The following is a 12,662-nucleotide window of genomic DNA, read 5'->3' on the forward strand; positions in this document are numbered from 1 at the left end:
CAGATTTCATTAATATCTACATAATTCTTTTTCAGTTCTGTGATACATATTTTTCATGATGTTTTCTTTACACTTCCTCCTATGTAAATCACATGAAATAGAAAAATTATATTCGTGTATGCATTATTATTCTTAGAGTTATGAATAACTACATTGTTGATAAACAACTTAAGACACAGAATTTAAATAAAGTTTTCCTTCCAAAAATATTTCTTGGGAAAAACTCAAGTAGTAATTTTTGAAGTGGATCAAAAATCAGGGTAACCTTCAATGCATCAACAAGATTAAGTTGTATGTGAACCATAAGTAACAGGTACTCACCTGATCTTGGGGAAGTTCCCATAATATCTCCAGCCCAAAGTAAACTGGCGCTGACGCCAACTCCAACTCAGGAACAAAAAGTTAAGAATTTTGATCAGATGAAAACTGGACTTTCAAAACCTCTGGAGACCTACCAGATCCCAGTAGACCTAGATCATGCAAAGATCCGCAGGTAATGAACACCACTGACACCATCACTCTGAAGCAGGTGAGAGAAAATTCAAGTGGCACTAAACGGACCTCCCATGCAAAATGGAAGAACAAAAAGGAGGCTTCTGAACCTCTTGAGGGATAAACCAAGGCTAAAATCCAGCCAAAAGTCTGAGAATGCTTGCTAAGGGGAGCAGGGATTGTTTGTAATGCTGCAGTCAGTGAGAGTTGTCCTGTGACCACAGCCAAAACTAACAGCAAATCTCACAAAGCTGCCTCCAGCAGGATCAGCAAGACAAAGAGCCATGGGCAGGAGAAGATAAAAAACACCAGAGAAAACTCTAAGAAAGCTAATGAGTGTAAGCAGCTAGGGAACAAGTTCAAGGCAGAAGAAAAGTCCACCATTGGCAAGATGAAATGCAAGGAAACTTAACCTGAGCTTTGCCAAGAGGCAGTTAAAAAACCCCGCTGCTACCTAGGCATACACATGCTGGATTCTGTCCAATTGTTTCATGCTCTGGGGAAGAGTGATCCAAAACTTGGAATCTCTTCCTCCCAGGTCCGGAGTAGCTCAAAGAACCCCAAAGATGTCAAGCCATCCTCAGCTGTCATGCCATGGCTAGGTGCTACACGGGATGGAAAAGGCCTTGAGAAAACTCAGGTCAAAGCACAGAAACCAAGTAGCAGTGCTGAAAAACGCTCATCCCCATCCCAGTCTGAGCTGCCACCTCCTGGGAAGGTCAAATTGGTACCTTTGCTGTTTCTTACCATGGAGAATCCACAAGCTGGACCTGTTCCTCGGAGACGAAAATCTGAAGCCACACATCTTCCTGCTGCAGCTTACCCTGCCAAGCCTGGCTCTACCAATGCAGCTCAACCAAATGCTGCCAATTTTTCCCCGTCAACCACTGCATTTTTGCCTGGTCCTTCCAATCCTGCTAAGTCCATTTCAACCAACCTATCTCGACCAGGTTTGCAGAACCCTAGTAGCCGGCCTATTCATCAGCCTGCAGCTTCTAGACCTGCTCCCTACAAGACAGCAGCTGGCACTTCTCTACAGCGGGAGCACCCTTCTGTCTCTGTGAACAAGCAGCATTCACCACCCAAACGTCAGAGTCACTTTCTCCTCCAAGACTTCCGTTTCCAACCGATTCCATGGAGAAAGCCCAATGTTCCCGAGCAGACATGTCAAAGCCCATCACCAAAGAGCATAGACCAGAGCGTGAGGCTATGAAAAGGAAGGCTCAGCATGAGCGTGAGAACACTGCCAAACTCACCTCTTTGGGGGAAAGTGTAGTACTTTATTGAGAGGGAAAAGAGATGGACATCTCTCTCTATTATGGCTACGTAATGGGAGTAGCTGGAATGGTAGGTTCCATTTGAGGTACCAGATGGTTTTCCTAGGCAAACACTGACATGCCATACACCTTTTATTTATTCTATTATTTTTTTTTTCAAATTAAAGAGATGCATCGAACTCGGGTCGGCCATGTTGGCTGTGTGCAAGGCAAATGCCCTACCGCTGTGCTATAACTCCAGAGATGCATCATAGTTAATTGATTGTTAATAAATGTTCTGAATTTTGAGTTGCTGTCAACTATGTTTGATTTTGGGAGTGGCTGGGTGTTGAAGGAGGAGATGGGAAAGAATGGGAAAGAATGGGAAGTTAGAGAGAGGAAAAAGGGGGAATAGACAAGACTCTAAGAAATACAAACATGGTCCAGGGTTAAAAAGCCCTTAAGAGGACACTACTTCCACTACCCAGTCGTCGCCACACTCCAGGACGCTTTCCGGACCCGCGCGGCAGCTCCGGCCGAGACCCACGCACAACTGAAGACCCACAGAACAAGATAAGTGGAACTCTCTGAGACCTTGGACTCCAGGCTCGGCGGACCCAGGGACAGAGCTTCTCTGCTTGCTCCCACCACCACAGGTGACAAAGGGATTCTAATCAGGAGCCCCACCCTACCCTGCCCTGTCTGCTTCCATCAACCACCCAGGGATCGAATTGTGCACAGGAGACCCACCCTACCCAGATAAATACCCCACTGGCAGATTTCCACTCTCGACACTACTTCCACTACCCAGCCGTCGCCACACTCCAGGACGCTTTCCGGACCCATCATAAGACACTAAATAACCATCTTCTGGAATTGTCGTACCATATTTGATAGGGTTCAAATATGGTAACACCTACAAGGGTGATTAGAGGTCACCGCAAAAGCCTCTATACCTCTCGGAAAGACTGGCAAGCTACCGAGAGTATTCCGCCCTCACGGAAGAGCCTGGCAAGCTATCCGCTGTGTATTCGATATGCCAAAACCAGTAACTACAACTGGTCTCATTCACCTGACCCTGAAGGCTTCACCGACATGGCAGCACTGAGAAGGATGAGAAAGGAGAGGCCGACAAAATCTCAAGGCCGACCTAGGCTGCCACAACGAAGGAAGACAAAAATGATCGTCTGTACTTTCAATGCACGTATGCTAGCATCAGATGCATCCATCGAGGACCTGATGGTACAAGCGCGAATGATCAAGTACGACATCATTGGTCTGACCGAGACAAGAAGGCACGAATCTCACCATGCCGTTTTCGACACCGGAGAAGAATTGTTCCTCGGAACATGTGATAAAAGAGGTGTTGGAGGCGTCGGTGTCCTTGTCAACACAAACTTGGCCAAGAGCATTGATTCATTCGAATGCCTAACAACCCGAATCCGACGTTTACATTTGAATAGATGTGGCTCACTGCCTGCAGTTTCTATCTTCGTTGTCTACGCACCAACATCTCATTATGATGAAAGAGAAATCGAGAAGTTCTACATGGAGCTAGAGAAGTTCTATAAAGAAGACCACACCTTCTACAAGATCATTGTGGGTAATTTTAATGCCAAGATAGGACCGAGAAGATCAGCTGAAGAACTTCACATCGGGACCCATGACCTAGAATGGAACGAACAGGGTGAGAGACTGTCTGAGTTCATCATGTCGACCAAGACCATTCATGGTAACTCACAGTTCCAGAAGGCAGAATCTAAACGATGGACATGGGAGTCTCCCGGTGGACGATTCCACAACGAAATAGACCACATCATATTCAATCGACGGTTTTGCCTGACTGATGTCGCTGTTGTCCCAAAATTTCGAACGGGATCGGACCACCGTCTCCTTCGTGCAAAATTCTACTTCACAGAGCGGGGAGAAAGGGCTGCAAAGTTCAAAAAGAGAACTCCCAGAATGACCACCAACTGGGAACTCTTTGGTACTATTGCGGCAACATGGGAAGATGCCATTGTTGACAACATTGACGAGGAATATGATCGACTGGTTCAGCACCACCTTGAATGTGCGAGGAACGCCAAGAGAGAGATAGCCACAAAAAGTCGCCTATCTTTGAAAACTCTTGAGCTAATTATCCAGCGTGGTTTGGCGCATGCCTCAGGCAACCGCAAGCTAACGTCCGAGCTCGCAAAGCAGTGCAGAGATGCGATCAAGGAAGACCTCAAAGAGAGAAGAGCAGAAGTACTGGTAGATGCGGCAGAAGCCGGGAAAAGTATTCGTAGCGCCCGCCTGTCCTTCGCCAACTATAAGACCAAGATGACTGCCCTCCGACGTCCTGATGGATCCATCACATCCTCCAGAACGGCAATGGAGAAGATTATCCATGACTTCTACTCAAATCTCTTCGATAGCCATGTCCACTTGCCGACATACCAAATTCCACAGGATGGGTACGTCGTTCCTAACGTTCTCCCTTCCGAAATCCGACACGCCATTTCGTTCGTAAAGAAGCAAACAGCACCCAGCCCAGACAAGGTCAGACCTGAACACCTGAAGAACCTGCCGTCAGTACTCATCAATACACTGGCTCGGCTCTTCACTGGCTACCTGTCTGAATGCAAGGTTCCGTCCCAATGGAAAACCAGCAGGACCGTACTACTGTTCAAGAAGGGAGACATCCATGACATTGGCAACTATCGCCCGATCTGCCTATTGTCAGTCATCTACAAGCTGTTCACTTGAGTCATCCTGAATAGGATTGGCGGAACACTAGATGAAGGACAACCATGCGAGCAAGCAGGGTTCCGTAAAGGATTCAGCACCATCGACCATATCCACACGGTAACCAAGCTCATTGAGGTTTCTCGGGAGTTCAAGATGCCGCTCTGCTTAATGTTCATTGATTTAAAGAAGGACTTTGATTCTGTTGAGACGGAAGCGGTCATTGAAGCCCTAGCCAATCAGGGCATTCAAGCCCAATACATCAGGATCCTCCGTGAGCTGTATTGCGGATTCACTACCAGGATCTCACCATTCTACAAAGAAGTGATCGTTGATGTCAAGAGAGGGGTGCGGCAGGGTGATACCATTTCACCAAAACTCTTCAGTGCCACCCTCGAGAACATCATGCGACGACTGGAATGGGAAGGAATGGGAGTGAAGATAGATGGTCGGCAACTACACCACCTCCGCTTTGCTGATGACATTGTTTTAATAACACCAAACATCAGCCAAGCGGCACAAATGCTGGCCGACTTTGACCGTGAGTGTGGAAAGGTAGGACTACAGCTGAATCTTACGAAGACAATGTTTATGAGAAACAGCCTTGTTCCTGACGCCCCATTCACTCTCAATGGAACGACCATCTCCGAATGCAACAGCTATGTGTACCTAGGTCGAGAGGTCAACATGAGAAATGACCTGGCACCCGAGCTGCACAGGAGGAAGAGAGCGGCTTGGAACGCCTTCAAGAACGTCGAAGAAATAGCTAAGAGGATGAAGAACCTCCGGCTCCGGGCACATCTCTTTGATTCCACTGTTCTTCCTGCATTAACATATGCCTCAGAGACCTGGGCCCTACGCAAACAAGATGAGAACGCCATTCAGGTCTCCCAAAGAAGAATAGAAAGAGCTATGCTTGGAATATCACGTTTCACTCAAATGAGAGAACGAATCCGGAGTTCTGACATCCGTCGACGATCAAGGATCAGGGACGCTGTCTCATATGCCAAGGTGTCGAAAATCAGATGGGCTGGTCACGTAATGAGATTTAAAGACGACCGTTGGACTAGAGCTGTTACTGATTGGATTCCACGGGATGTCAAGAGACCGCGTGGCCGCCCACCTACCAGATGGTCAGACTTCTTTGTCAAGATCATGAACGATCGGATTGAGGCCCTCCATGTTCCCGGAGCGAAGAGATGCCATTGGGCTACACTAGCACGCGACAGGGACAAATGGAGACGTTACTGGCGCCCGCTCAAGCAAATCGACGACTAACGGGAAGTTAAGTGATTAAGTGATTAAGTGGAGAAATTGCATGGGCCTGATGAAGAGTGGGGTAGGGTCAGAGGAAGAGTAAGCTGGCAGTGCATTTGTTCTGCAAGCCAGAAGGACACAGTTCAATTCTTGCAATCTTTTATGGTCCCCAGAGACCCACGAGATGTGAATCTTGAACACAGAGCCAAGAGTAAGACTAGAGCACAGTCAAGTATGCCCATCACTGGTGTCCTCGAAAAAAATGGGAGAAATGGCACGGTTTGCGGTTTTCGGTTAAAATAATAAATTTGCAATAGGCTGAGGAAGGCAGATGAGTCTAAGATGATGAGAAGAAAAGTAAAAATTCTTCCATGGAGGCTGTGTTTACACCTCATGGCCTCCTTTGGAAAGGAAGCAAATTTGAGACACATCACTAAAAGGTTTTCTGTGGTCTATCCATAAATGATGGTTGGGGAATGCGAACACATACACTGTGGAATAAACCTACCAGATGAGTGATCAATGCCCTCAGAGTCATTCAAGGATGACTCTTAACAAGGAAAAAGCCAAGAGAACAGTTGACGCATGAAGCCTGAAGATCAGCTCCTGGTAGATGCTAAGATAAAACACCATGTCCTCGAGCCCTCTTTTCAGCACCCCTAGCTGCACAGTTTCAATTATTCCCAACAATATTCAGAGTTGCTATCGTGGTGACACTTTATCGTGGTGAGTTTCAACAATGCGGTACATTGCCTATGTAAGTCTTTGGATTTGTAAACTCCCAAAGTTAGCCAAGCCAGCTTTCAGGAAATTTCTGGTGGCGGGAGCTCAAATTATATTAGCTTGAGGGGCTGTTCTTTGGTCTTCCATGGTCCCTGTTGCATGTAGCTTTCTCTAAACATCGCTTTTAACTGCAGTTCACACAAGAACCAACTTTATAAATGGCATTGTGGCTGCATTGCAGTAGGTACCATACTAAGACATGGGTTCTAGGTCACCACTCCCAAAGCAGTACGAATTGACCTTGAGCCTGGAAGTTTGTGGTGGAAAGAGATGGTCGTAGGAGAGTTAATGGGGTGATGGATGGTTGGAAAGGAAACCGGGAAGGGTAGGGAAGTGGAAATCTGGTGATCATCATGGGATAGTTAGTGGATGTTTTTCAAATACATTAAAATATTTTTTGAAAATGAGATTCAATACAAACATACGAAAATAAGATAGGTTCCAATGTACAGTTTACATATAAGACCCAGAAAGCTTAAAGGGCTGGCATTCCTTCTGGAGCTTTCAATCATACCGTTTACTAAATATGTTATTTTCACATCAATTACCTGTGGAGAGGAATAGTGAGAAAGAGAATGCCACCGGAAAAGCAAACTGGATGACCACCTTCATTAAAAGCCAGGTGGAAGGTGTTCACATGGATCCCAAGTGCAAATATAGGTTAACAGGAACATATATTTAACTAACTCTGCTTGGTACCAGTAATAACTTTGTTGAAAATGGGGGGAAATGAAAGCAGTTTCTGACTGACATGAGACTAACCAGTTAATAGACTTTCTCAGGAAAGGGTAGTTGACTGGCTGGGAACAGAAAAACATGAAAAGTGTTTTGCTACCTTTAATGTATGGGTGGAGGTAATTGATCCCAGAAATCTCTTAAAACTAACAACATTCAACTCTCTTGAAGGAATTGTGTATTCTTTTTTTTCCCCTTTATTTTATATTTTTTTAAAGTTGTAGATTTACAATTTTTTGTGCTTTGGTTTCAATTATACAATGATCAGATACCCATCCCTCCACCAGTGTCCATTTTCACCACCATGGATAAAATCCATCCCACCCCCATCCCCCCATCCCCCCTGTCTCTGTGGCAGGGCAATCCCCTGTGTTCTCTCTCTCCTTTTGGGTGTTGTGGTCTGCAAGAGAGGCATTGAGTGGCAAACATGTTCAGTCCATAGTCTACTTTCGACATCCATCTCCCCTCCAAGGAAGATCCTCCAAACATCCTTTATTTGGTGCTCCCTTCTCTATCTGAGCTTCCCTTTCCTCTAGGACACCTGGCTGGCCTCTAAGTTATGGAGTAATCCTCCTGGTGCTGATCTCAGCTATTCTTGGATATTAATCTCATATTTTGTTACTTTATATCCCCCAGATGAATGCAATCTATGTCTATCCCTCTCTTTCTCACTCATTTCGCTTAGCATGATACTTTCCATATTGTACCACTTGTATGTAAATTTCATGACTTCATCTTTTCTAAGAGCTACATAGTACTCCATTGTGTAGATGTACCACAGTTTCTTTAACCAGTCATCTGTTCTTGGGCACTCAGGTTTCTTCCAGTTTCTGGCTATTGTAAAGCGTGCTGCAATGAACAAAAAAGTGCAGATGTCACTTCGACTATACATTTTTGCCTCTCTGGGATATATTCCCAGGAGTGGTATTGCTGGGTCAAATGGGAGCTCAATTTCTAATTTTTTGAGAATCGTCCATACTGTTTTCCAGAAGGGCTGAACCAGTGGACATTCCCACCAACAGTGAAGGAGTGTCCCTTTCTTGCCACATCCACGCCATCATCGGTTGCTTTTGTTGTTTTGAATGTGGGCCAGTCTCTGAGGTGTGAGATGGTATCTCATTGTGGTTTTGATCTGAATCTCCCTGATGATTAATGATGTAGAGCATTTTCTCATGTGCTTTTTTGCCATTCGGATTTCTTCTTTGAGAAAGTTTCTGTTCATTTCATTGCCCCATTTTTGGATGGGGTTGGATGTTTTCTTCTTGTGGAGTTTAACCAGTATTTTGTATATCCTGGATATCAACCCCTTGTCAGATGTGTATTCGGTGAATATCCTTTCCCATTCTGTAGACTGTCTTTGTATTTTGGTCACTGTTTCTTTGGAGGTGCAGAAGCTTCTTAGTTTAAGATAGTCCCATTCATCTATCTCTGTTTTCACTTGCTCTGCCAGTGGCGTGGGATCTTTGAAGATACCATTAGCTTCAATGTCATGGAGGGTTTTGCCAACTTTGTCTTCAATGTACCTTATGGTTTCTGGTCTGATGTTGAGATCTTTAATCCATTTTGATCTTACTTTTGTTAACGGTGTTAGGCAGAGTTCTGAGCCCATTTTTTTGCATGTAGTCGTCCAGTGATGCCAGCACAATTTGTTAAAGAGGCTATTCAATCGACGGTTTTGCCTGACAGATGTCACTGTTGTCCCAAAATTTCAAACGGGATCGAACCACCGTCTCCTTCGTCCAAAATTCTACTTCACATAGCAGGGAGAAAGGGCTACAAAGTTCAAAAAGAGAACTCCCAGAATGACCACCAACTGGGAACTCTTTGGTACTATTGCGGCAACATGGGAAGATGCCACTGTTGACAACATTGACGAGGAATACGATCGACTGGTTCAGCACCTCCATGAATGTGCGAGGAACGCCAAGAGAGAGATAGCCACAAAAAATCGCCTATCTTCGAAAACTCTTGAGCTAATTTGCCAGTGTGGTTTGGCGCATGCCTCAGGCAACCACAAGCTAACATCCAAGCTCGCAAAGCAGTGCAGAGATGCGAACAAGGAAGACCTCAAAGAGAGAAGAGCAGAAGTACTATTAGATGCGGCAGAAGCCGGGAAAAGTATTCATAACACCCGCCTGCCTTTGTCAAGTATAAGACGAAGATGATTGCCCTCCGACGTCCTGATGGATCCATCACATTCTCCAGAATGGCAATGGAGAAGATTATCCATGACTTCTTCTCAAATATCATCGATAGCCATGTCCACTTGCCGACATACCAAATTCCACAGGATGGATATGTCCTTCCCAATGTTCTCCCTTCCGAAATCCGACACGCCATTTCGTCGGTAAATAAACAAACAGCACCTGCCCCAGACAAGGTCAGACCTGAACACCTGAAGAACCTGCTGTCAGTACTCATCAATACACTGGCTCGGCTCTTCACTGGCTACCTGTCTGATTGCAAGTTTCTGTCCCAATGGAAAACCAGCAGGACCGTACTACTGTTCAAGAAGGAAGACATCCATGACACTGGCAACTATCGCCCGATCTGCCTATTGTTTGTCATCTACAAGTTGTTCACTGGAGTCATCCTAAATAGGATTGGCAGAACACTAGATGAAGGACCACCATGCGAGCAAGCAGGGTTCTGCAAAGGATTCAGCACCATCGACCATATCCTCACAATAACCAAACTCATTGAGGTTTCTCGGGAGTTCAAGATGCCTTCTTTTTAAAGTTCATTGATTTAAAGAAGGCCTTTGATACTGTTGAGACGGAAGCGGTCATTGAAGCCCTAGCCAATCAGGGCATTCAAGCCCAATACATCAGGATCCTCCGTGAGCTGTATTGCGGATTCACTACCAGGATCTCACCATTCTACAAAGAAGTGATCTTTGACGTCAAGAGAGGGGTGGGGCAGGGTGATAAGATTTCACCGAAAATCTTCAGTGCCACCCTCGAGAACATCATGGGAGGACTGAATGGGAAGGAATGGGAGTGAAGATAGATGGTCAGCAACTACACCACCTCCGCTTTGCTGATGACATTGTTTTAATAACACCAAACATCAGCCAAACAGCACAAATATTGGCCGACATTCACCGTTGTATTCACTTAGGAAAAAATTTTGGGAGAAAAGTCTGAAATGATGGGAAAAGAGACAATAAGTGCAAAAGGAAGGGCTTGACATTTGGGTTCCTCTGAAAACAAAGCATGAAACAACAAGATCTGGTGGGAACATGATTTACTGGGAATGGGATCTGAGGAGGAAAAGAGTGATATCAGGGATGTGAACAAGGGAAATCCAAGTTAAGGAAAACTTAGCTAGCTGACTACCCCATGGGCAACATAGTTCCAAGACTACCAGAAATTACCAAGGAATTTACTTTAATTACTCTCTTTTATATGGTCAATTACAACATGTATTCTGTGCCTTATTCAAACAGAATTTGGAGTATTCATTTCTTTCTCAATATTCTGTTCATTTGTATAAGCATCTTAAACAACTGCTGGATAACAGATTTATTTGATCAGAGTTATTTATTACTTTAATGTTTAGTTGAGATTACTGAAAACTAGGTCTAAAGTGAAGTTTGTCTTGATTGGTACAAAGAGAGAAGGGAGGTCTAGGGATGAAATTAGAGATTATAGTGTACTACATTCAGTTCCTAATAAAACAAATAAAGGACAGTTTCCCAAATAGACTATTGAAAAAGATATTCATCTCTATTTAACCTCTAAATTCAGAATTTTCTATATTTAATTAAAAATGAAAGAATGTTCCTATATTTGGTCTTTTAAAGACATTCCAGGTGGGTTACAGAAACAAACAATGCCTATGAAATCATAACATCTTAATCATAAAAACCTGATTGCTACTTAAATGTCCAAGAATGTCAGTTCTAAGAATTATTTCCCTAGATCTCACTAGTGTACATGATAGTCATATGAATACATCTGTGTGGATACATCGCTGGTATCTAATTTAGAGAATAGATATATAGAGATTAGATCACATAGCTGAGTGTGCTCTCAACTTTTCTAGTCACTCCCCTGCCCCCCACACACCCAAAGACTTGTAGGAATCCTTATTTATCCATGACTTTTCCTCCTCCCCTCTCACAGAATCTTTTAAAATTTCTTTTCCAGTACTAATGTAATGCACTTTAGAAAAACTTGAGTTAATCTTAATTCTTGTCATTTAGCTTTTATATAGAGAACCAAGAAAATCTTATTAAAAGTGTATTTTTGTATTCTTTGAAAATGGTAATAAGAACTTTATCATTGAGTCCCTGAATATACATTATGTAAAGAATTTTCTGAGAAATTCCCTGTATAAATCAATACTTGAAGAAATAAATGACTTCTCTGAATGAGAATGAACTGGGACATTTCAAAGTACCAATCAGTGAATCAAAGATGAATCATAGCATCCTATAACTAAAAATGATCTTGATGTACTCTAGTCAACACCATTACATTTTTTTCTTATACCAGCTGATAGCACTTTTAATTTTTTAAATTATTATCCATTTATTTTTATTAGTGAAACACCATGAGGTACAGTTGTAGACTTACATACCTTAGTGCTTGGGTTTCAGTTATACAAGTATCAAGTACCCATCCCTCCACCAGTTCCCATTCTCCACTACCAGTGAACCCAGTGAGCCTCCCACCCCCCATCTCCCCCACTCCGCCCCACCTCAGGGCATTCCCTTTTGCATTTTCTTTGCTTTTGTGTGCTGTGGTTTGCAATGGAGGTCAATACCATTAAATTTTCAAAGAAGAAAATAGGCCCCTAGATGTTCAAGACACTGCTATTCTCCTGGGCTTCTTCCCAGTATGTACCCTGCTCCAAGCCAGGCTTTGGAAATATTCTGGGAAGGAAAACTGGATGTTCCTTTCCTCACACTGACTTGCTGATTCTCAACGACATCAACTATTTCATTTGTTGCCTGATATCACCTCCTGTCCTTTATTTTTAAAAAAATTTTGATTTGTTTCTGGAATATAAAGAAAAAAACTGAATGGAGTAATAAAACAAAAGCAAAGTCAAACCTTTACACTCTAACATCAGAATTGTCCTTACAAGAGGGGAAGTAAAGGATTGAAATGGGTAGGGGAATGTTGTTAGTTGGTTGTGGACAGTAGCTGGATATTTAACAGTGCATGGAGTATGAATACACAGTTGCTGAGATGAGGAAGTCTGTACTTGAAGCGAATACAGTGTGTTAACTAGTCATCATAAATACATGATTGCCACTCAATGCCTCTTTTCATATGTATTTAGATAATTCTTCCCCTCCTCTGTTTGCTTCTGATCAGGACTTTGCCTCTCCCCTCCCTGTTCTTTCAGGAAGACAGAGAGAATTCTTCAGGCAGGAAGAGCATGAAATTTACATAGGAGTGG

Source organism: Sorex fumeus, unplaced genomic scaffold, assembly GCF_029834395.1.
Source record: "Sorex fumeus unplaced genomic scaffold, SorFum_2.1 ptg000032l, whole genome shotgun sequence".
NCBI lineage: Eukaryota > Metazoa > Chordata > Mammalia > Eulipotyphla > Soricidae > Sorex > Sorex fumeus.